We start from the raw sequence: 23,254 nt of genomic DNA, 5'->3' as shown, positions 1-23,254 counted from the left end.
TTAATGAAGGAAGAGGATTATGTATAATTACATTTTACATTTAGAATGTTTAATGCACTGTTCATTCAATTCCTCAAACACTCGTCACACCAACAGTACAAAGAAATAAACTTTAACCAAGAGCAAGTGATAAACTCTTGTACTTTGAACTCCTGTGACTTACAAAGAAAGAAAGTGGAATTATTCTAGAGATCTGTAAGACTGTCAAATAGTCCCTGTGAAAAGCAATGTCAAGTAATGGCATTATTATTTTAGAAAGAATGACAACTGAATTAAGCATGGTGACTTGTTAGGTAATAAAAACAAGCTAACATTAATAGAATCTGTGTCACTTCCCATTGTCAAGACAGGTCCTCACTGAGGAAGCTATGAACCAGAATTCCCTCATTAATGAACACACTGGTTTGTTTATTGTTAGAAATGTGAACATGGTTCTGACAGCATTCCTAAAAATGCACATGATGAAGATGCATTTATTATAGGTCCTGTTATGTGGAAGCAGATTCTGAGATGGAGTTTGGAGTACAGGATAATTATTAGGAATCAACACCTGTGGAAAGAATTGGGAGGAGATAGGATTGAATAGACAAGCTGATCTGTGATGCAGACCCAACAAAGTTTCAATCAAGTCCATGGGGAGTACTCTGGAGCATGTTAGATGGAAAGATATGCTCAAGTACCTTAGTGGGTGATTGAGGACGATGGTATGGTAAGTGGGGCCACCTTTGCTTCCCTCCCTGATTCCTGGACCCCTGCAATCTTCCTGTTGGAAATATACAAATGTACATAGCACATAGTACATGGCACAATACTAGTACAAAGTTCTTTGATTTAATGTCTGTATTGTATGTTGGAGGATGGCACCCCATTCTCAGAGAACATTGCTTCTGCGTTAAGCTGGTGCTTCAATTCAATAGTCCTTCAACAGAAAATTGAAATGGCCTGCAGCAGGCTATTGGACTCACTTCCACACTTTTCTCCTGTAAAGTGAATCCACTATTCTGAGGAATCCCATGCTGGTGGATCAAATGCGTCCTAATAGAAAGAGGTACTGACTGATGCCCTGAAGGGAGGTTGAACAAATATAATTCTAGCATATATGTCTATGTCTAGTGTTGTTGTTGTTGTTTTTTTTTAGATTGAGTATCTCTCTCTTCCAGGATGGAAGATATTCAGTGTAATCAACTGTCACCAATTAGCCCATTGATCTCATCAAGGAATAGTGCTGTGTAAGAGTTTCAGTGTAGGTTTCTCCTACTGGCAGATTGGGCATTTGGTGGCAGAAGTAGGCAAAGGACCTATCTGAGTTCATTTGTGTGCTATAACAGAATACCAAAGACTGGATATTTATAAGCAATAGAAATTTATTTCTAACAGTTCTGGAGACTGGGAAGTTCTAGATCAGTGTGCTGTAAGGTTTGGTATCTGGTGAGGGTTTACTCCATGCTTCCAAGATAATGACTCATTGTTACATCCTCACATGGTGAAAGGCAGAGGGGCCAAAGGGCTGAATATATTGTGAAGTCTCTTTTATAAGGGCTTTAATCTTATCCATGAAGGAGGAGGCCTCATGAAGTAATCGCTTACTAAAGGCCTCACCACTTAATACTCCTGCATTGGGGATAACGTTTCAACATAAATTTTGGAGGGAACACAAACATTCAAATCATAGCAGCAGGCTCATAAACGCGAAGCTGTGCTGTTGGGCCCACGCATTTCCTACTGGAACTACTTTATTCACATGCCACTACTGGGATGGTAGGTTTGTGAGGCTACTGATACCAAGTAGATAGCAATTATTTTATTTCTGGCAGCAATATGAAGTATTCCATCTTTTAAATTTTTGTTTTGGAGTCTAATGTTAAAAATTGCTGTTAGCTTTTGTTAGTATTTTCCTGATCTTTTTCTTTCCATTTTGTTTGTTTCAAACTTCAAATATATTTCTGTTTTCTTTTGTGTGAGCCTCATAAGCAGTCATTTCTCAGTCTTTGTTTGACTTGACTTATTCATATTATTTATAAAATTTGATCACATTATTAATAAAATTTGATCACTTTCTTCTCATTGAAAAACTTCGTACATAGCACATAGTGCATGGCACAATATGCTTTTCACTGAAAAGAAAGTGATTAAATTTTATTTACTTCACTACCTACCAGAAGCTCAGAGGCACCTCCTATTACATATAGAAAAATGTAAGAATGACTGGTGATATAGTTTGGCTGTTTGTCCCTGCCCAATTCTCATGTTGAAATGCAATCCCGAGGGTTGAAGATAGGGCCTAGTGGAAGGTGTTTGAGTCATGGGGGTGATCCCTCATGCGTTGGTGCTGTCCTTGTGACAGTGAGTGAGTTTTCATGAGATCTGATTGTTTAAAAGTGTGGCACGTCCCCCCACCTCTGGCTTCCGCTCCTGCCATGTGATGTTCACCTTTCGTGATTATAAGCTTCCGGGCTCCCTCTCACCCAGAAGCAAATGCGGGCAATATGCTTCCTGTACAGGCTGAACAACCACAAGCCAATTAAACCTCTTTTCTTTATAAATTATCTGGTCTCAGGTATTTCTTTATAGCAATGCAAGATTAGACTAATACAACTATTATCTGTATCACTATTACTAATCAATATTGTGCTGCTAATCTTAGCCAAAGTAACAAGGTAAAAAAATGAGAGTTATGAATGTTGGAAAAGGGGAAATAAAGCCCTTGTTATTTTTGGTAAAATGATTATTTACTTATAAAATCCAAGAGAACTGATTGTATAGTAATTAGAACTTCTAAAACAGTCGAACAATGTGACTATTTTATATAACAGCGAACTTAATTAGAAATGCAATAGGAAAAAAATCTTATAAATACATACATACAAGCCTTAAAATATAGCAAAATTTTGAGATACAGAAAAAGACCTTCACAGAACATAAAATGTAAGACCATATTGCTAGTATCTTTAGTTGCAGAGACCTAATCTGCTCTAGCTTGTGACAAAAGAAAAACGTCAGCCAAATTAAATTTAAAGGCATTTTCTTGAGCAAAGAACGATTCATGACTCGGGCAGCCCTGAGAATCACAGCAGATTCACAGAGACTCTTGGGGTGCCTCGTGGTCAGAACAAATTTGTAGTCAATAAAGGTGAAGTGGCATACAGGAATTGGAAGTGAGGTACAGAAACAGTGACATTGGTTACAGCTCCACGTTTGCTTTATTTGAACACAGTTTGAACATTCAGCAATCTATGAGTGGTTGAAGTATGCTGCTGGGATTGGCCAACAGTCAGCTATTGTTACAACTGCATACTATTAAGTTAGGCTTTCAATTTTGTCTGACTATTAAGCTAGGTTACAGTTCATCCATAAGGGCTCAAATGTAGAAGTACAGAGTCCTTCTCAGGCCATATTTAGTTTGCTTTAATACTTGTTTAAGCAGGAGAAGATTTAGTGTGGAATACTAGTCATGTTCCCAGCTCTTTAGGTGGTTTGACAGGACCAACTCCAGGGTGAATATCCGGGAACAGTTTTGGGGGGGCATATAGAGATTGCGGTGACTGGCAGATTTATTGAAAAGGGAATAAGAATGGAAACATGTACCTGAAAGCAAGTCTTAAACAGTGTTATAGTTTACAAAGCACTTTTATATAAGAGAAATGAATGTAAGAGAAATACAGTAGTTCTCCCTTATTTGGGAGGAATGTCTAGGATTTCCATGCATGCCTGAAACTGTGGATAGTACTGAACCAGAAACCAATTGCTGCCAATTGCTGTTTATGTCTTCCACCCACAAATTTAATGTCCTTTCCATCTCAACTAAGCACTTACCATGCACTGTGGCTGTAACTTCTGCAGTTTGAAGGGCAACTGTGAAACTAGTGCAAATTTCTTTTTCCTTCTTCAGAATTTCATGGATAGAATATTTCTTATTAATATAGATCTTGGCAATCTCAGCACACCATTTTTTTTTCTTTCCATATTGAGTTGAGAACTTTCATCTCTTCACTTAATGGAAGTGGTTCCTTTTTGGCATATCCAAATTTCCAGCATCACTACTCTTGGGCTTGGGGCCATTATGAAGTAAAATAAGAGTTCCTTGAGCACAAGCACTATGATATCACAGTAGTTGATCTGATAAGCTAGCCAGCTACTAAGGGACTGACAGGCCAGGAGTGTAGATAGTGTAGATATGTCTGACAAAGGGATGAGTCAACGTTTGGGCTTGATGAAGCAGGACAGTGCAAGATTTCATCATGCTAGTCACAACAGTGGGCAATTTAAAATGCATTTGTTCATTTCTGGAATTTTCCTTTCAATATTTTTGGACCTTGATTGACCACAGGTAACTGAAATTGTGAAAAGCAAAACCACACATAATGGGGATTTCTATAATTCTAAGATATTATTTTTTGAAGTGCACTTTCAATCAGGGTTGTTGGGCAAGAATGACCTATACGAAAATAGGAAGAGAGAGAGTGAGGTGGATGAGAGAGCACTGCTGCTTACCACCTGTTCAGGAAGTTATATATTCTGTGTATTTGTTGGGGTGAAATTGAGAGGGGTCTGTAGGGTAAGGAGCTGGCTTCTTAAGCTCAGGCTTCTGGTACTATAATGTTTTCCCATTATCCTAAAATATTGCTATGCAAACAACCCCTTAACTTCAGAGAAGCTTTCAAGTTTTAAATGCTAGTGGACAATATTGGGAGATGTTTACATCTCAGATTTATGTGATTCACAGGGAAATTACTGGGAAATTTCAGTATTTACTACTTTGAATGGCAAATATGCCTAAAACACACTAATTTGGTTAACTGCAACTAATGACAAAAATTAGAGTAGATTTTCAGTAAACTGTAAATTTAGGATATAGAGAAATGGGATGTTCATAATGAAATTTTCAGATTAAGTGAGGATATTGGTAGAAAACTTTATTCAAATAAAATAGTTATTCAATTTTTGGAGATATAGTATTATCCGCTTTAATTCTGGCTAAATCACTATATATGTTCTGTGATGTCTGAAAAAAAATTTGTATTTACGTTTTGATTTCTGCTTTTCTATGATTTAGATACAGACTAGTGTTAGCACAAAACTCCTCAGGAAACTCTATATATATTTTTAGGTAATAATTCCTTTTCTAACAAAAGAAAGATCAAACAATGTAAATATTTTATGAATATCTCAAATAAATATGGAGAATATTTGATTTTGTGGTTTCTTCTGGATTCAAGACATTTTTATCTTTTAGTTTGATAAATACATTGAATCTCTGGTGAAATTCATTTTTTGAGTAACTCATGTAGTAAAACCAGATTGTGGAGCTGTCTTCCATGTTATTAACTATTTTTCAGTGACAATCTTTAATAACGTGATAGTCCATAAAATCTGGGCAAACAATCTCATATAGTTTTGTAAATTTGTGTAATTCACTGCACTGTGAGGAAAAAACAGTAAAAATGATTGATTTTTTAAAGAACACAAATAAACACATACAAATTTGGTAACTTCTAATATAAAAGTATAGAGATTCTTATTTCCCAAGTATTTAATGATTCTGATTTAACAGGTAATACATTATTTTACTGGGCTTAAAGTGGTTTAAGTGAATTGGGTAGGGCATCAGAAAGGTGCAGTTGAAGCATATTGTTTTTCCAGGGTAATTAACAGTATCACATTTATATTTACCTTTTATTTCCATGAACATTTAATGTGGCAGACATGGACTGAGGGAGATGCTGTCATAGATTATCTTTTTTTGGAGACAGGGTTTCACTCTGTCACCCAGGCTAGAGTGAAGTGGCATGATCATGACTCACTGCAGCCTCTACTTCCTGGGTTCGAAGCAATCCCCCATCACAGCTTCCTGAGTAGCTGAGACTATAGATGTTTGCCACCATCACTGGCTAATTTTTATATTTTTTGTAGAAACAGAGTTTCTCCATGTTGCCTAGTGTTGTCTTAAACTCCCGAATTCAAAGATTCCTCCTGCCCCAGCCTCCCAAAGGTCTGGAATTATAGGTGTGATCCACCATGCCCAGCCAGATTGTCTTTTTTTTAATTCTCACAAAAAATCTTTTGAGATGGTTAACATATGATCATCTTCCTTTAAAAAAAAGTCTTTAGAGAGAATATCTTATTTTCCCAAAGTCACATTTCTATTCTTCGGGGCAGCATTAGAATGAAAACTCCAACATGTCTGAACCACAAACAGCCAATGCCTATTGCAATATGGATGCCACTTCGCGTATTTTGGGACCATCTAGGCCTACTGTTATTGCTACTTACTTCTCAGACACACCCAGTCTTCAGGGCTCTCCCTCCTCTGGCTGTAGCCCCTTGGGGACGTGCCTACTTCCCCTCCCTCAGGAAGACTGTCATCTTATTTTGGGGGGTTTTTCCCTCCCAAGACTTGACTGAAGAGTGGGGATACAGTTTTACCTTTCTTCCTTTCTTTTTTGTCCTAAACACAAAGCTTCTTTGTTTCTCTACATTTGCTGCCATATATACACATTATTTTTTTTATTTTCAAATACAGTGAAGAAAATATAGATGATAACAGAAAACCTGGATATAATAAAAACTTCCAGTTTTACACAGTCTCTCTAGATGAATAGTTTCTGATGTAATTTCTGATTCTTTTCTGAGAATGTATAGAGTGGATTTAAAAAATATAGTCACAGAGAGAAAGACAGAAACATCCATAAAAATGTGTCCACCCAACTTTTCTTGCAGGGAAAAAAGATGATTTGTAAAGAAAGTATAATATGCTGACTGGCAAGGAAAATGTATTTTCAGTCAGAAGACTAATTATTATTAGTTGGTCATGAGAAGCTTGACTCTGCTTGGCTCAAGTATCTGTGTATAACAATCCCTAAAGGGGTTCTCTGACTTGGAGATTGATGCACACTATGGAATGACTTGCTGAACAGGCTATTCTTTCTTTTCTTTCGTGGGAACTGCCGCCAGTACCTACTTACTTATGATGAATTTTAAAGGCCATAGAGGGTATCTTTACACAAGTCTCTAGTTCCACTTTGCACAGTAGGTTAGTTCTTAATAATTCTGGGTGTTGCTTTTTTTTTTTTTTTTTTTTAAAGATGTAACGGGGTCTCATCTACATTAAGAAAGAACTTCTTGATTTAGGATCATTTTTTAAATTAACTTTTTGCTTAAAGCCAGTACTTAAATGCAATATGAAAGCACCATGACTTGCTTTGGAATCAAAACAAAACAGATCGATTGTTCTCCTCCAACACTGAAATATGGATGCTGTGAACTTCATTAAACATCAGCCCAGGAACAGCACAAAAAGGGCAATGCAATTTAATCTTCATCTTTCCCATAACTTGTTGGTATCTTCAAGTAATATTTGACAGATACCCATCATATTTCATGTTCTAAAATGACTATATTGTACCATTAGGGAGTATACTCCTAAAATATTAAAATATGTTTTCCCCACAAATTATAGGCAGAATGTTGATATCAGATCTCAGCAGTTCTTCTTTGCAGGTTAGTTAGCATTTGAGCCATGTATCAAGGTGGGCTCATGGGTCTGGGGTGCAGATATTTCCTAAACCTGATGATATGTCTATATGACAACAAAAAAGATGATCTTAATAAATGATAGCCTTAACGCAATCAGGACCTCTTTAAATTAATGCAGTTTTGAAATTACTGCTGATTTTTTGAAGTCAATGTAATTATATATCTGAATATGAATATTAAAAACTAATGGTTTAAAAACTTTAGCCTAAAGCCAGCAAAATAGTAAATATACTTCTTGGATAGTGGTCTGGAAAATTTAATTATTAGTTGTATGCAAATAACTGTGGGTTTAATATAATATTTATTTTGCTGACTGCTTTTAGAAAAACAAAGCTAAATAAAACTCTAGAAAATGGTAGACAAAAGCTGTGGGATAGCATTAAAAATGTTAAATTTTGCTTTTGAAGCAGGATATTCAGTGGGATTCAATGTTCAATATTTAGGGTCAAAGCTGAAAAATCTGAGATATTAAGGACCCATAATTTACACTTCCTTCAGAGTTAGTAGTAAGTGACAGAACCAACCCTTCTGTATTATCCTATATGAAATGAAATGAATAGGTTACATGAAATGAATGCACTTATATGAAATGAATAGGTTAGAGTAGGTTAGAGAGATAGAAAGTGCCATACATGCAGTGATTGTGTTAGATATAGCCCTTACTCCTCTTTAGGGGAGAAATGGAGATTCTTTTCTTTCTAAAGCCAGACTGGGAGGAAGAGGGGCTCCAAGAGAGTCACTCATAAAGAATGGAGGTTCCTACCAGAAGGAGAAACTGGCTGGGATTGTGTTTCCTGTTTGAATGTCTGCTTAGCCAGTGTGCTAATCTGTCTCTTGGTCTATTTCAATGAATGAGAATACTATAAGAGATTGTTGGCAGAATGGAGAGAGACTGCACTCCCACCATCTGGTGTGGCAAAGATGAAGTCAGGCATATATCATAGAAGATAAGCAGACTTTGGCCACCCTACTTAGCTTCTTGCTGATCAGGGAAACCCCAGCAGGAAGAGGCAGTAGATGTATAGCCATGGGAGGGAGATGGGATTGCAGAATGAAGTTGACCTGGAGCTTAAGCTACTTCAGCAGAGAATTGTGCTATAAGGGAACTCTTCAAGGCTTTTCTAAGAACTCATACAACCCCCACAAGAGAGTCAGGATTTGGATGGCTTCCATGCATAAGGCATCAATGTCCAGCCAGAGAAGCAGAGAAATCTGTCACAGAGAGGGTTATAATAGCAGCCAGTTAAATAAAAAGGCACTTGTTTCTCTCCCTCTCCCTTTTCCCTACCCTCAACCCATTAAAGGAGCTAGGCTTTGAAGGGAAAGAGTGATGAAGGGAGAGAATAATACATACATACAGACTTGTCTCTGTCTCCTGCCCCATCATTACCTCTAGCAGTCAAAGTCTATCTTCATGTTTGGGGCTGATAAAGTTTAGATTGAGTTTGAGATTGCAACTTTACATTGGAATGGATTTTAATAACCAAAAGTTACTAGAAAGTTATGGAATCTACCAAATATAATATTAAGGAATGAGAAAAATATTTGACAAAGTATTATTAAAAACAGTGGTTGAAAAAATAAGTGATATTATGTTTAAATTCCAACTGTTGGAATTCACAGTAGTATTCATTTTTGAGAAAATATCTTTCATTGGTTTGGCAAATAGAGTGGAGAAATATCATGGGAGAAATGTGCATTGAGGGGCCACCTCTACTTCACTTCAGCTTCTGGAAAAAGCAAGTATTTCAAGACTGTAGGTATTTAGTTACCATCAAAGATGTGAAGGACATTTTTGTGGTTGTGGTTTATATGGGTTAGACTTCTATGTAAGAACATTTAAAAGAAAAGCTCACACAATATGAAAGCATCTGGATTTCTCTTCATCAAATAATAAGTAAGTTGTCAGTTATATGAGTACAAACATGAATCACTGTAAATCAATTTTTAAATTAAAAAATTTAATTTTTTTGAGTACATAGTAGGTATATATATTTATGGGATACATGAGATATTTTGGTACTAGCATGTAATGTGTAATAACATATAAAGGGCGGAGACAAAACATACACAAAAATCATCCTCATTTTAGAGTTTTAAAAAAATGCCCTAAATATAATGACAAATTTAATGTAACCATAACACTATGTTATGAATGTAGTCATAAGACTGCATTGACTATAATGTAATAAAATTAGAAATAAATACTGAAAAGATATTTCAGAGGTGCAGTCTGGTTTCCAGTAGTGGTGCAGTAGTTTGTATTGAACTAATTATCCTAGTGATAATAATTACAAACTGCATACAAAATATTTTTAAAAATCTTTGAAGTTACTGGAAATCAATCAAAAGCAGATAACACTGGAGGAGAATTGTTTAATCAAAGATCAGCACCACCATGGTTGAGATCAATGTTTATATGGCTTTTCCACTGAGAGCATTTTCAAGACAAATGGCACAGAGTATATAGAATTTGATCAGAAGGTCACAGTTTTACTAGCCGGAAGAGGCAGAGGATGGGGGCTACCAGATTGGCTAGAAATTGGTAGCAGAATCCAATAACTGGAAGCCAAAGAGGGAAATCATTAAAATCTATACAAATTCCCTACTCTCCTCAACTATTTGGCTTACTTTTCATCTGCACATATGCAGAAGTCTTGCCATATTAGTGCAAGAAGAAAACAACAGCTGAATATTTGAAAAGAATGAGCAGATATTTTGAGAGAGACAGGGTTTGGAGTTCCAGTCCTATCAGATTGTAGAATCTTGGTAAATACTTCAGGATTTTCACTGAAACCCAAGAAGGACTATGCTTTAAAAAATAACTGTATCCCAGACATAAGGGATTTACATTTGGACTAAGGCAAAACTTTTCTATTCATAATTTAATTGCTTGCTAAAACAAAACTAACACTTTTCAGAGGAAGATAATACAATGAAAGACCTATACCATTTATAATCAGTAATGGCTGGTTACAATCTAGAATAACTGGACAAATGAAGAAACAACAAATGTGATCTATTGTTAAGAGAAAAATTGGTCACTAGAAACAGACCTATAAACATAGATGTTAGTAGAATAAGCAGAGTGACTTTAAAATGTCCAACAGGATAAATACATAAAAGAATAAATTTAAAAGATGGGTATAATGTGTGAAGAGATAGGGAATTTGAGAATTTGCAAACTGTAAACAAACAAAAAGCAATAGAAGTCCTAGAAGAAAAAAGTATCGTATCTAAAACTTAAAAAATGTTTTTCAGATGGCCTTAACAGTAGATTGGAAGCAGCAGCAAAATTTTTGACTAAACTTGAGAAACACCTACATTGAAGCATAAAGACAAAAAAAGAATTGAGCCTTAGTGCTTGTGGAGCATTTTCAAGCAGCCTAGAATAGATGTAATTAGAGGCTCAGAAGAGAAGAGAATGAGGCTGAAAATTTATGTTTTCTATTTTTTTAAGTTTGATTAAAAAACTGCAGTAACCTGTAAATCCTGGAAGCTCAAAAAAATCCCAAGAAGAATAAATACAAAGAAAATCACATCTGTGAGCATCAGAGTCAAACTGTTGAATAAAAAAGATGATGAAAATGTTCTGTCTTTGATTGATGTGGGATTTCACAGGAACATATGTGTGTCAAAACTTATAAAACAGTACATTTTCATCTATCAATTTTACTCTTTGTATATCCCAATTTAAAAAAAGGAGGCTCATGGAATTTACGTTTAACTCAGCCAAGTTTATACTGCCAGAAACGGTGGAACCAGAATTTGTATATTTTTGTGTATGTTTTTTGTGTATGTTTTGTCTCTGTACTGTATACATCCACATGGCTAAATCAATTTAGTCAAACTAAGTTAAATAATTTTTTTTTCTTCAGGACCTCTGGGAATCTTTCTTTTGAGACTGAGTCTCATTCTGTCACCCATGCTGGAGTGCAGTGGTGTGATCTCAGCTCACTGCAACTTCTGCCTCCCGGGTTCAAGTGATTCTCCTGCCTCAGCCTCCCAAGAGGCTGGGATTACAGGCACGTGCCACCACAGCCGGCTAATTTTTGTATTTTTAGTAGAGACGGGGTTTCGCCATGTTGGCCAGGCTGGTCTCGAACTCCTGACCTCAAGTGATCCACCCTGCTTGGTCTCCCAAGTGCTGGGATTACAGGCTTGAGCCACATACCCCAGCCAGGGAATCTTTAGTATGTTAATTTGGACTCAGAATCTTTAGAGGGATAAACAGAAACATTTCTCAAGCTTAATTTGCCACAATGTCCTCTGCGTGGAACATTTTGAGGGAATAATATTTCATATTCAGAGGAACATGCTTTCAAACATGCCCACTTGGTAATAAAACTTTCTAGGAATCTTTTCTATTCTAGAAAGAATAAAAGAAAGTGTGTAGCTGAGTGTGGTGGTTCATGCCTGTAATTTCATGACTTTGGGAGATGGAGGCAAGAGGATCGCTTGAGCCCAGGAGTTCAAAACCAGCCTGAGCAATAAAGCGAGACCCTGTCTCTACGGAAAAATTAATAATAATTAGCTAGGCATGGTGGTATGTACCTGTTGCCCAGCTACTCAGGAGGCTGAGGTGGGAGGATCAGAGGATTACTTGAGCCCAGGAGATCGAGGCTGCAGTGAGCCATGATTGTGTCACTGCACTCCAGCCTTTGTGACAGAGAAAGACTCCATCCCAAAAAACAAAACAAAAAAGAGTGTGTAATTTGTTAATTGAGGCCAAAAATGTGGAAGACATATTTTTATTCATAGATACTTAAGGGTATCTTTGTAGAAATGAAAACATAAATGCAATATAGCTTTAGTTCTTCTCTTGGCAAACATTTGAAATGCCCAGTACATAATGAAGACATATTTGGCCATTGCTTTGAAATTTTCTAATGAGTTTTTATGAGTATATTCTACTTAAAAAATGAATTCCATTTTAGAAAGTGATTATGTTAAGAGCATTTTATTGCACTGACAAATGTGACAAATTCCAAGAATAACAGGTTATTAGGAATATAATAAAGCCTCTGAAATAACTAAAAAGGGGTATCAGATTTTTCCTCCTCTAATCGACTCTAATCAAATGTTAGAGTTGATTAAGGTAAATGTGATGTGGCTGTTTCTGCCTCATTGTATAGTACATGTATTTTCACAGGGTCAACTGACACAGGCTATATAAATACAGTTTTCAAAACTAGAGGAAGAGAATATCAAATAACCTTCATTTTATTTTATGTTCCCCCAACAGCAGACCTGGAAACAAGGTTGATAGTGCAAGTTTGAATGCCGATTCTAGGAAACACTTGTAAGGGAGTGAGACACTGAAGGGAAGAAAAGCAACAGGGTGCTTGTCAGCCTGGTCAGGCTGCTCTAATAGACTACCATAACTTGAGTTGGGTTTTTTTTTTTTTTTTTTTTTTTTTGAGACAGAGTTTCGCTCTGTCGCCCAGGCTGGAGTGTGATGCGACCTCGGCTCACTGCAAGTTCCGCCTCCCCGGTTCACGCCATTCTCCTGCCTCAGCCTCCCCAGTAGATGGGATTACAGACGCCCGCCACCACGCCCGGCTAACTTTTTGTGTTTTTAGTAGAGACAGGGTTTCACTGTGTTAGCCAGGATGGTCTCGATCTCCTGACCTCGTGATTCTCCCGCCTCAGCCTCCCAAAGTGCTGGGCTTACAGACGTGAGCCACCGCGCCCGGCCCTCTGGGTTGCTTTTAATCAATAGAAATTTAGTTTTCACAGTTCCACAGGCTGAGAAGTCTAAGAAAAGGCAGCAGTAAATTCAGTGCTTGGTGACGGCTGGCTTATGGGTTCATGAAGAACTGTCTTTTTGCCTGTCCTCATGTGGCTGAAGGGGATAGCTAGCTCTCTGGGGTCTCTTTTATGAAAGTACTAATCCTTATCATGGGGGCTTCACCTTCATGACTTAATTCCCTCTTAAAGGTTCCACCTCCTAATCCTAACTGTGGGTTAGGAGTCAACATATGAATTCTGGGGAGACGCAGTCAGATAATAGTGTATTATTAAACCAGTTACCACTTGTTCTGTCCTGCCAGAAAACTCTGGGGGATAGTGTAGAATACCTCAGACTTATCCTAGCTGAGGGAAAAGTTAACCGGGATGTTTATGTACCAAGTCCTATCAGTCACCGGTTGAGAATTGCTCCCATGGGAGTATTAATTCTAAAGCATTTCTGGTCTGACATCTGCACAGTGCACGCAGGCTCTAACCAATAAAGCCCTCAGCCTTTGGAAGCAGCAGAATGGCCAGTGTCAAGGTGTAAGGGTGAGATGTCTTCTATAGTTTCAGTTTAGCTCTTAGATAATTTTTTACCTAAAATAGATATTAATCGTGAGCCAATTTTCCTAAGTAGATTTTTTTCTCACTTCAAAAGTAAATTATCAACTAATAAGCTGTGGTCTTCCATACAATATATGTGGCTTAATCTACCCATGGTATATATTGACAATTGTATCAATTAGTTTACCAAGTTGCCAAGAATCAGATCACTTAGTGGAGTTCCTTGGGTTGGAGTAGACTACTTTTTTCTCTCTAGGGAAATCCAAAATTCCATTTCATAAGAGTTGGAGCTATCCATTGCATAAAGTGATTTCCTTCTGGGTTATAAATTATGATCACATAATAAAATGAGTACATAGATTCCTTGGAATTAGACTCTCTATTTTTATAACATAGAGAAAATCCAAAAATATCCAGGTAGGTTTCTACAGAAGATACATCAAAGATGCTAAATTAATACATTTTCAGTATAATCCTAGAAATGGAACAAACCAGTATAGAATATAGCAAGTTCTTAAAAAAAAAAAAAAAAAAAAACCAAAGAGTTTAATTTTCCACAGGAAAAAAATAGCAGACAAATTTTCAGTAGCATAAAATGAGAAAAAATTTTACCCAGATATAAAAGTTCAAGCTGTGATGAAGAGAAATGATCTTGCCCATATAGTAAGTCATAATTTCCAAATATGGCTTATAATCACCACGTTGTATGGTATGTCTGAAGTACTTCTGCCATGAAGGTAACACCTACTCTGAAAGAATTTATCCATGATAAAATTTATGTAAAAAAATTTAACCTAATGTCCTAATAAAGTTGTGGGGAAAGATGCCAGGAATGAACTAATCAATGTTAAGTATAAGGGGGTAAAACTGATAAAATGAAAATGAGTCTCACAATTTTATGAATTTGTCATTTTTATTCTTATGAAATTGTAGGAATTAATGAATGGTGAAATAACATGTGTAGTAAAATGGTTTTCTGTTTCTTGCCAGGATATAGATAAGATTATAGAGCTAATAATGCTGATTCAGAAACCAGCAGCGACACTTTAACCTTTCAGCCTTCTCTGTTGAGTGAATATAAAGATATCTATTAGGATACTTGAATCTATTTAAATCTCTTAATCAAGAAGACTATCTATGCCCAAAGTACATAAAATCAAAATGTTTATTGAGATTTATGGAATCAATCCATGGGAGTTAGATAAAAGTCACTATGACTCTCCTTAAAAGAGAGTTCTTAGATGTATTAGTTAAATATTCAGGGATTTTAATTGGATGTGTCTTTGAGATAGTGTTATAACTTCTTGACATAAAGAAGACCAGTAGAGAAAACTTTGAAAAATTTAAAATTTACAAATATATGCCTATCTCCAAGAATGAGGCCCAGTATTTTAGAACCTACAATGAAGACGTTCTTTCATAATTTTTACATTTCTGATGGCTGCCTTAATTCATCAAGGTCTTTCTTACAAGCAGAGATATTTTCCCTTGTCTTGAGATATTATACCATTCACATATTTGTTATGTTTAATATACCTCCTTCTAAAATGTATTTGAGGTTTCCTTTCCCTATATATAATAGTGTGTGTATATATATATTAACAAAAATCTTCCAGTATTTCTATCTTACTTCTCCCTTCAGTAAATCCTCCATCAGGTAAACTTGAAAAAGTTGTGTACATGTGTTATCTCTCTTTTTCATGGCAAATTCACTCCTTGATTCACTCTAATGTGGTTATTTTGCTAACAATTCTACCTCAAACAACTCTTGCTCTATTTATCTCTAAGTCACAAAACCCAATGTATAATTTATGTCTTCAACCTATTTGACTACTCAGCAGCATTCTACATTACTGGGCATTCTCCATCTCAGCAAATGCTTCTTTGGCTGCCATGACACTACACTCTTGGTTTCCTTTCAGAAAATTCCTTTTCATACTTCTTTGTCAAATTATTCACTGTTGGATTTTAAATGTTGTACAGTCATATGTTGCTTAAGGATGGAGACATATTCTAAGAAATACATCTTTAGGTGATTTTGTCATTGTTCAAACATCATAGCGTGTACTTACACAAACCTAGATGTTCTCATTGTGTGTTCTTGGTATCTTTGTTGAAAATCAATTGACTGTAAGTGCATGGATTTATTTCTGGAATCTCTATTCTGTTCCTTGGGTTTATGTGGCTGTGTTTATGCCAGTACCATGCTGTTTTGATTAGTATAGCTTTGTAGTGTATTTTGAAGTCAGGCAGTGTGATGCCTCCAGCTTCAGTCTTTTTGCTCAAGATTGCTTTGGCTTTTCGAGGTCTTTTGTGGTTCCTTATGAATTTTAGGATTTCTAGAAATGTCTTTGAAAAATGTCATTGAACTTTTGATAGGGATTGCATTGAATCTGTAGATCACTTTGGGTAGCATGGACATTGTAATTCTTAACAATCCTTGAGAACAGAATATTTCTGTTCAGGTCTTTCACCTCCTCGGTTAAGTTTATTTCTAAGTATTTTATTACTTTGGTAGCTAATATAAATGAGGCTGGATTGATTGAATCAAATCAATCAGAAATACTAAGTTTACAAAGCTAGGTGTTCGGAAATACTACTAATATGTTTATGTTTATTTTGTATTTTGCAGCTTTACTGAATTTGCTTATTAGTTCTAGCAGTTTTTTTGGTGGAGTCTTTAGATTTTTTTAAAAAAATATATAAGATCATGTTTTCTGCAAACAGGAATGATTTAAGTTCTCTCTTTTCAATTTGAATGGCTTTTATTTTTTTCTCTTGACTAATGCTCTTGCTAGAACTTTTAGTACTATGTTGAATAGAAATCATAAGAGTGGGCATCCTTGTCGTGTTCCTCATCTTGGAGAAAAAGCTTTCAGCTTTTTACAATTGAGCATGATGTTAGTAGTGAGCCTGTCATATATGATTTTTATTGTTTTGAGGTACATTTCCTTCCTTCCTTCCTTCCTTCCTTCCTTCCTTCCTTCCTTCCTTCCTTCCTTCCTTCCTTCCTTCCTTCCTTCTCTCTCTCTCTCTCTCTCTCTCTCTCTCTCTCTTTCTTTCTCTCTCTCTCTCTCTCTCTCTTTTCTTTTCTTTTCTTTTTTGAGATAGGTCTCGATTGGGTGCCCAGGCTGGAGTGCAGTGGTATAATCTTTGCTCACTGCAACCTCTGCCTCCCAGGTTCAGGCGATTCTCCTGCTTCAGCCTCCGGAGTAGCTGGGATTACAGGTGTGCGCCACCATGCCCAGCTAATTTTTGTATTTTTAGTAGAGACAGGGTTTTGCCATGTTGGCCAGGCTGGTTTCGAACTCCTGACCTCAGGTGATCTGCCCACCTCAGCCTCCCAAAGTGCTGGGATTACAGATGTGAGCCACTGTGCCCAGCCGTGTCGAAGTACATTTATTTTATACCTAATTTGTTGAAACTTTCAGCGAAATGGATGTTGAATTTTGTCAAATGCTTTTCCTGTATCTATTGAGATGATCATATGATTTTAGTAATTCATTATATTGATGTGGTATATCACATTTATTGATTTTCTTTTTTTGAACGTCCTTGGATCCCATAGATAAATTCCTGTTGGTCATGGTGAATGATCCCTTTAACATGCTGTGGAATGTATTTATTAGCATTTTGTTGAGGAGTTTGAATTTTTACAGGGATACTGGCCTGTAATTTTGTTTTCTTGTAGTGTCTTTGTCTGGCTTTGGTATCAGGATAACGCTGGCCTCTTAAATTGCATTTTGAAGTATTCTTTTTTGTCCATCTTTTTTTTAGAGAAATTGAGAAGGATAGGTATTTGTTCTTAAATGTTTGGTAAAAGCAGTGAAGCCATGAGGCTCTAGGCTTTTCTTTGATGGCAAACTTTTCATTACTGGTTTAATCTCTTTACTCATTATTCATCTGTTCAGATTTTCTATTTCTTTATTATTCAGTCTTGGTAGGTTTTATGTGTCTAGGAATTTATTCATTTCTTCTAGGGTATACAATTTGTTGATGTATGATTATTCATAGTCATCACATTACTGACTGCCTGATACTGCTTGTAGTGCTTTTTAAAACTATGCAATCATACTTAAGAAAATACATCATTCTTTACCTTCAGGGACTTAACAAGTCAAATGAGATCAACACAAGTAGATAGAAAAAAAACCCTAATACCTTTATAATGTGCAGGAGAAAGACAAAGACTAGACTTGTTTGCAATAACTTTAGTTAACATATGCATGGTTATAAACTTGTTATAACATGCTGAAATCAGGATCTAGGAAAGTAGAGAGAAGCCCAAACGTCTTTTTTTTTTTTTTTCTGGCTTTGACTCATGTATTCAGATAATTACTGTGAAACCTCTTTTCATTCCATAAACAGCAGGTGGCATACTTTCTTTTCTGATCTTTTTCTTCAGCGTAGCTGTTCTTGTCATCCGTTGAATTCTCCAGTGCTGTTGCTCTTTGTTTCTTGCATGTGTGTAATACACAACTCTGGAAATCCTTAAATAGTTTGGGCGCATAAAGGGTGAAATATAACCATAAGTTTTTGAAATATGTGAGACATTAAAATATAAATATTACATTTAAAATTCAGATAGACAAAACCAAAGTGGATTTTCTGCTTAATTTAAAAAACTAGATGTCTAAAATAAAGTAACAAAAAGAAGTCAGGATTTTATCTCTTTTCCAGGCACACTAGTAAAATATAACATTTTTAGATTATCTTAAGAAGATTAGTTACAATGATTTTTGCAGGTGGTTTTATATGTGTATTGCTCTAAATCTTGTAATTTAACATGGTTTGTTAGTAAGTAGTCATTGCATAATCCCTATACTACTACTAATTTTTGTACCTCATCATATATTTCCTTGTTCCATGGGTAAAAGTCCTGTCTCACCATCAGGAGTAGCCTCTTAAAGGAAGTGATAGGCATCTTTTGAGATGACTGGGATTATAGTGGGAACTCATCGAATATTTGTTGAACTGAACAGAGAAAGGGCTTTCTCACTCACATCATTACATCTTCCCCCAACCTCCCCACCTTCCAAGTCACTGATCCTGTGTCCATTGTGCTTCTGCCACTTCCATGCCCATATCTCAGTGGTCAGTAACAAAATTGGAAAGCAAGTAACATTTTTTATTCTGTCATTAGGCTTTTTGTAAATTTTTAAAAAAATTTTATACCTTTAATGATAACTACCATGATTATGTGCCAAGTACTTCACAGATGCTATTTTACTTCAATCAACAATAACTCTCAATTTGGTACTATTTTTTATTTTTATTTTTATATGGAACTCTGAGATTTTAAGCTACTATGTGACAGAACCAGGATTTGTTCTGCATTCTTAACTACTGCATTCCATGGCTTCTCAGGGATGCAACTGATACTTCTTAAATTTGGGCTGATTGTCTCAAAAGTATAAACCATATCTTTCCCAGGAGATAGGTGATAGATATTATGATATTACTCTAAATTAATATCCACAAGGTAGATGTTCATTCTTAAGCTTTTTTTTTTTTTGCTTCTGACATTTTTCCTTGGAGTTTTGAAAGAATAATAGGTAACAATTTCTTCCTACAAAGGAAATTATGAATCTAAAATTATTTCCTATGTTAGAATATTCTTCTCCCTTGTTAAATATAGACATTCTAAGGTTTTAAAATCACAGACAAAACTAATTCCATATTGTGTTTATGAATTGAGAAGTAAATTAAAATAATTTAAAAGCTACATTTTGCTCATTTAGAATACTTCTTTTAAGGATTTAGTTCACTTTTGAAATAGAGCCATAAAGTCTCTTAAAACCATTTAAGACTCTAAGTCTCTTCTGTGCTGTGGCATGTCTTCCACTTATGCCTGTATCTCACTACTCTTAAGATAGGCCTTTTCTGTCTGTAGTCAAGTCTGACCACCTCCCGTTTTTCCCTCCAAGTACCTCCCATGAAAATTCTTGAAAAATAAAGCAACACTTCAACCCACACTTTAATGAGTGGACTGGAATCCCCATCCTTTTAGCTATCTTAGTAGTGACTCATAGAATTGTCTAGCCCTTGCTTTCCTAACATTTTCCATTCACTGTAAGTTATTTCTTCATCTTCTTTTGGTGCTCAAAAGTGCTTTTCATGTGTGCCAGCTGAAAAACTAGAAATAAATAAGATCTATAGTTTCAAATTGGAGTGTGCTATTTGAACTTTTTAATACAGCCCTAGTGATCTGGTGTTTGGCAGAAGTACCACCTGAAAATGGACAGTTAGGATGCAACTAAAAGCCACTTGACTATAATTTCTTAAATGTGGTGCCAAACTGTGCAATCTGAACTGCCTATGTCAATTTAGTACTCTCTCGTCTTCAGTCTTTTTTTTTTTAACCATGTATGAGCTTTCCTAGAGGTACCCTTAGGCCACCCAGAGAATCCAGACACTTAATTTCAAAGTATAATTAAATAATAGCTGCTTGGTAGAATAAGGTAGTATCAGAGACACATGTCAAATGTGATATTATGATATTGATCCAAAATGTGCTTATTGGGAAAACTTGAGGAGATAAGCATCCTAAATGATTTGTGCAACCACAAGTATTCATGCCTCATCTGGCCACTCATTTGCTTCATGGTTATAATTAATAAAAGATAAAAATGCAAAAATATTATAGAAAACAGAGAAATTAATCTCTAAAGCACATTCTAGTTTATCAAAGGCATCTCCTCAGGGATACATTATCTTTAAAAACTTGCCTTTTACTTTAAACGGCCACTTTTATCAGTCAGAAATTATGTCTTTGATATTGTTCTTGACCAGAAGCAGAGCTGCTAGTGGGAAAATATCAAGTTAGATGACCTGGGATCTTGCTTGTTCTGCCGTGGTAGCTGTGGTATGTGACCTTCTGGAAATCAGCTGTTTCATCTCAACTTCAGTTTTCTCTCTATATAAAATAAACATTTCTTGCCTTGCTCATCTTGTGAGATTTTCGTGAGCACCAAATGAAATAATACAGACAGGAAAGTGCACTGTAAATGTAGATTATTATTAGTCAGAATTCAAGGGGCCTTTTCAGATTGTCTTAACTTTCTCTGGAGGTGCAGGTCCTGGAATTAGGAGCAATGTTTAGGTATTGGTGGGTTCAGGGCTTTAACAGGTAAAACAAAGTTGTGATTTGTCAAGCCTTAGGGAAAGTTTTGAAATATGGTCTGGCATTAGGGGAACAATGCCAACTTTTGTCACAGTGACCTGTCTCAGAAGAAGATGCTCACATTTGGGGGCAGGAATGAGCAGAGAGGTTCATACTGCCTTGCTCTGTGTTTTTATCTTTTTTCCTTCATAAAGAATATAGCCTCAAGAGAGCTCGTTTCTAATCACACACACACACACACACACACACACACACACCCCATGTGCATGCTCACACAATAGTACACTGAAGGCTGACTCAGGGGTGTCCATATGGGTGTCATAGAGGTAGGGAATTCATAAAATAAAAACAGTGACAACAAGAATTACCCCATATCAAATAATAAAACACCCCAGCAAAGTACTTGTTATCCAAGCATACCTTATACAGTCATGTGCCACATAAGAAGGCATGAACAGTAGTCAACAATGTACTGCATGAACAACAGTGGTCAGAGCAATGGGCTATACCCTACAGCCTATGTGAGTAGTAGGCTGTACTATCTACATTTGTATGAGTACACTGTATAATGTTTTCACAGTATCAAAATCACCTACCTGTGCATCTCTAAGAAAATATCCCTGTTGTTAAGCAACATATACTCTATATTAGTCAATTAGTCAATACTTGGTGATATGGTTTGTCTCTGTGTCCCCACCCATATCTCATGTTGAATTGTAATCCCCCATGTATGGTAGGAGGGGCCTGGTGGGAAGTGATTGAATCATGGGGGCGGACTTCCCCCTTGCTGTTCTTGTGATGGAGTTCTCATGAGATCTGGTTGTTTAAAAGTGTGTAGCACTTCCCCTTCTCTCTGTCTCTCTTGCTCTGCTATAGTAAGATGTGTTTGCTTCTCCTTCACCTTCCGCCATGATTGTAGGTTTCCTGAGGCCTCCGAGCCATACTTCCTATATAGCCTGAGGAACTGTGAATCAATTATACTTCTTTTCTTCATAAATTTCCCAGTCTTAGATAGTTCTTGATCGCAGTGTGAGAATGGACTAATATACTTGAATTTGCAAGAAGTGGCTATATTTGGCTGCCATGTTAAACATGAAAGTGGTCATTGATTAGGAACATTTGATAATTAAAAATAGAATTAAATCACTTTTGTATTCCAACTAATTGTTACCTATTTTGCTTTGGAAGAACTATAAATATCAATATATGACATAAGCATTTTATATGTATGATATAAGCAATGTATGATATGAGCATATAAATATCAATAAATGTCAGTATGCTTATTCATGACCTGCATAATTTCTTGCCATCTACTCTAAGAAACTTGATTCTGATTCTGACTAGTTAGGCTAAGCAGCATTATTTTTTGTAACATGTAATTTTAGTACATATTTCCAGATTAATGGTGAATGTGGTTCAGATTAGAGACCAACTCTGGATTCATGTGGTATTTTTTGAAGTTGGTAGAGTGAATTTTAGGCTCATATTTTAAAAGTAAACTTCTAATTTTAGAATTATTCAATTTAATTTATAAAAGATTTGTAAAGATAGTAGTTTCCATAGCTCCCACACCTAATTTCCTCTATCTTTAATGTCTTTTATTAACATGGCACATTTGTCACAGTTAATGAACCAGTATTGATGCTTTATTATTAAATAAGTTCATACTTGATTCAAATTTCCTTAGTTTTTACCTAAATCCTCCTTTTTGTTTCAAGATCTCATCTGAGATACCACATTACATGTAGTCATCAGATTTCCTTCGGTTCCTTTTGACTATGACATTCTCAGATTTTCCCTGTGTTTGATGATCTTTATAGTTTTGAGAAGTACTAGTCAGGTGTCCTGTAGAATTTTTCAATTAGTATTTGTTTTATTTTTGTCTCATGATTAGACTGGGGTTATGAGTTCTTGGGAGGAAGACCACAGAGATTGAGTTAAGCTCACTTTTTGCTCTTTCAAAAAAATTACATAGGGTAATGTTTTTTCTTTTCTTTAAATTTTATCTTTCCTCCTTTGCTGCCTTTGTTCTTTCCTTCCCTGGTTCCTTTTCTCTGTATCCTCTCTCCTTCTTTCCTTTTTTCTCCCCCTCTTCTTTCCTTCTTTGCTCCCTTTCTTCCTCCTTCCTTCCTCTTTATTCTCAAACAAGTCAACAGCATTTACTAATTCAGTACTATATTTCCCCTCATGAAGACTCCATAGCTCTTTATCCCTTCATATTTAACTAAAAATACTTACCTATTTTGTTGCCACAGGAGGAAATTTATGTATTTGTTAAATTGAGTAGACAGTGATTGA

The 23,254-nt window shown here is 36.0% G+C and overlaps 1 long non-coding RNA gene across 2 annotated transcripts in view; it reads left to right on the top strand.

The window, feature by feature from the left end:
* The window catches only part of LOC123567926 (uncharacterized), a 234,306-nt gene that overhangs the window by 157,149 nt on the left and 53,903 nt on the right, over positions 1-23,254 (top strand). The gene's annotated exons all lie outside the window — the stretch shown is intronic.

Source organism: Macaca fascicularis, chromosome 12 (assembly GCF_037993035.2).
Source record: "Macaca fascicularis isolate 582-1 chromosome 12, T2T-MFA8v1.1".
Lineage (NCBI taxonomy): Eukaryota > Metazoa > Chordata > Mammalia > Primates > Cercopithecidae > Macaca > Macaca fascicularis.
The sequence above is the reverse complement of the archived record's forward strand: the minus strand, read 5'-3'. Positions and strand labels throughout refer to the sequence as shown.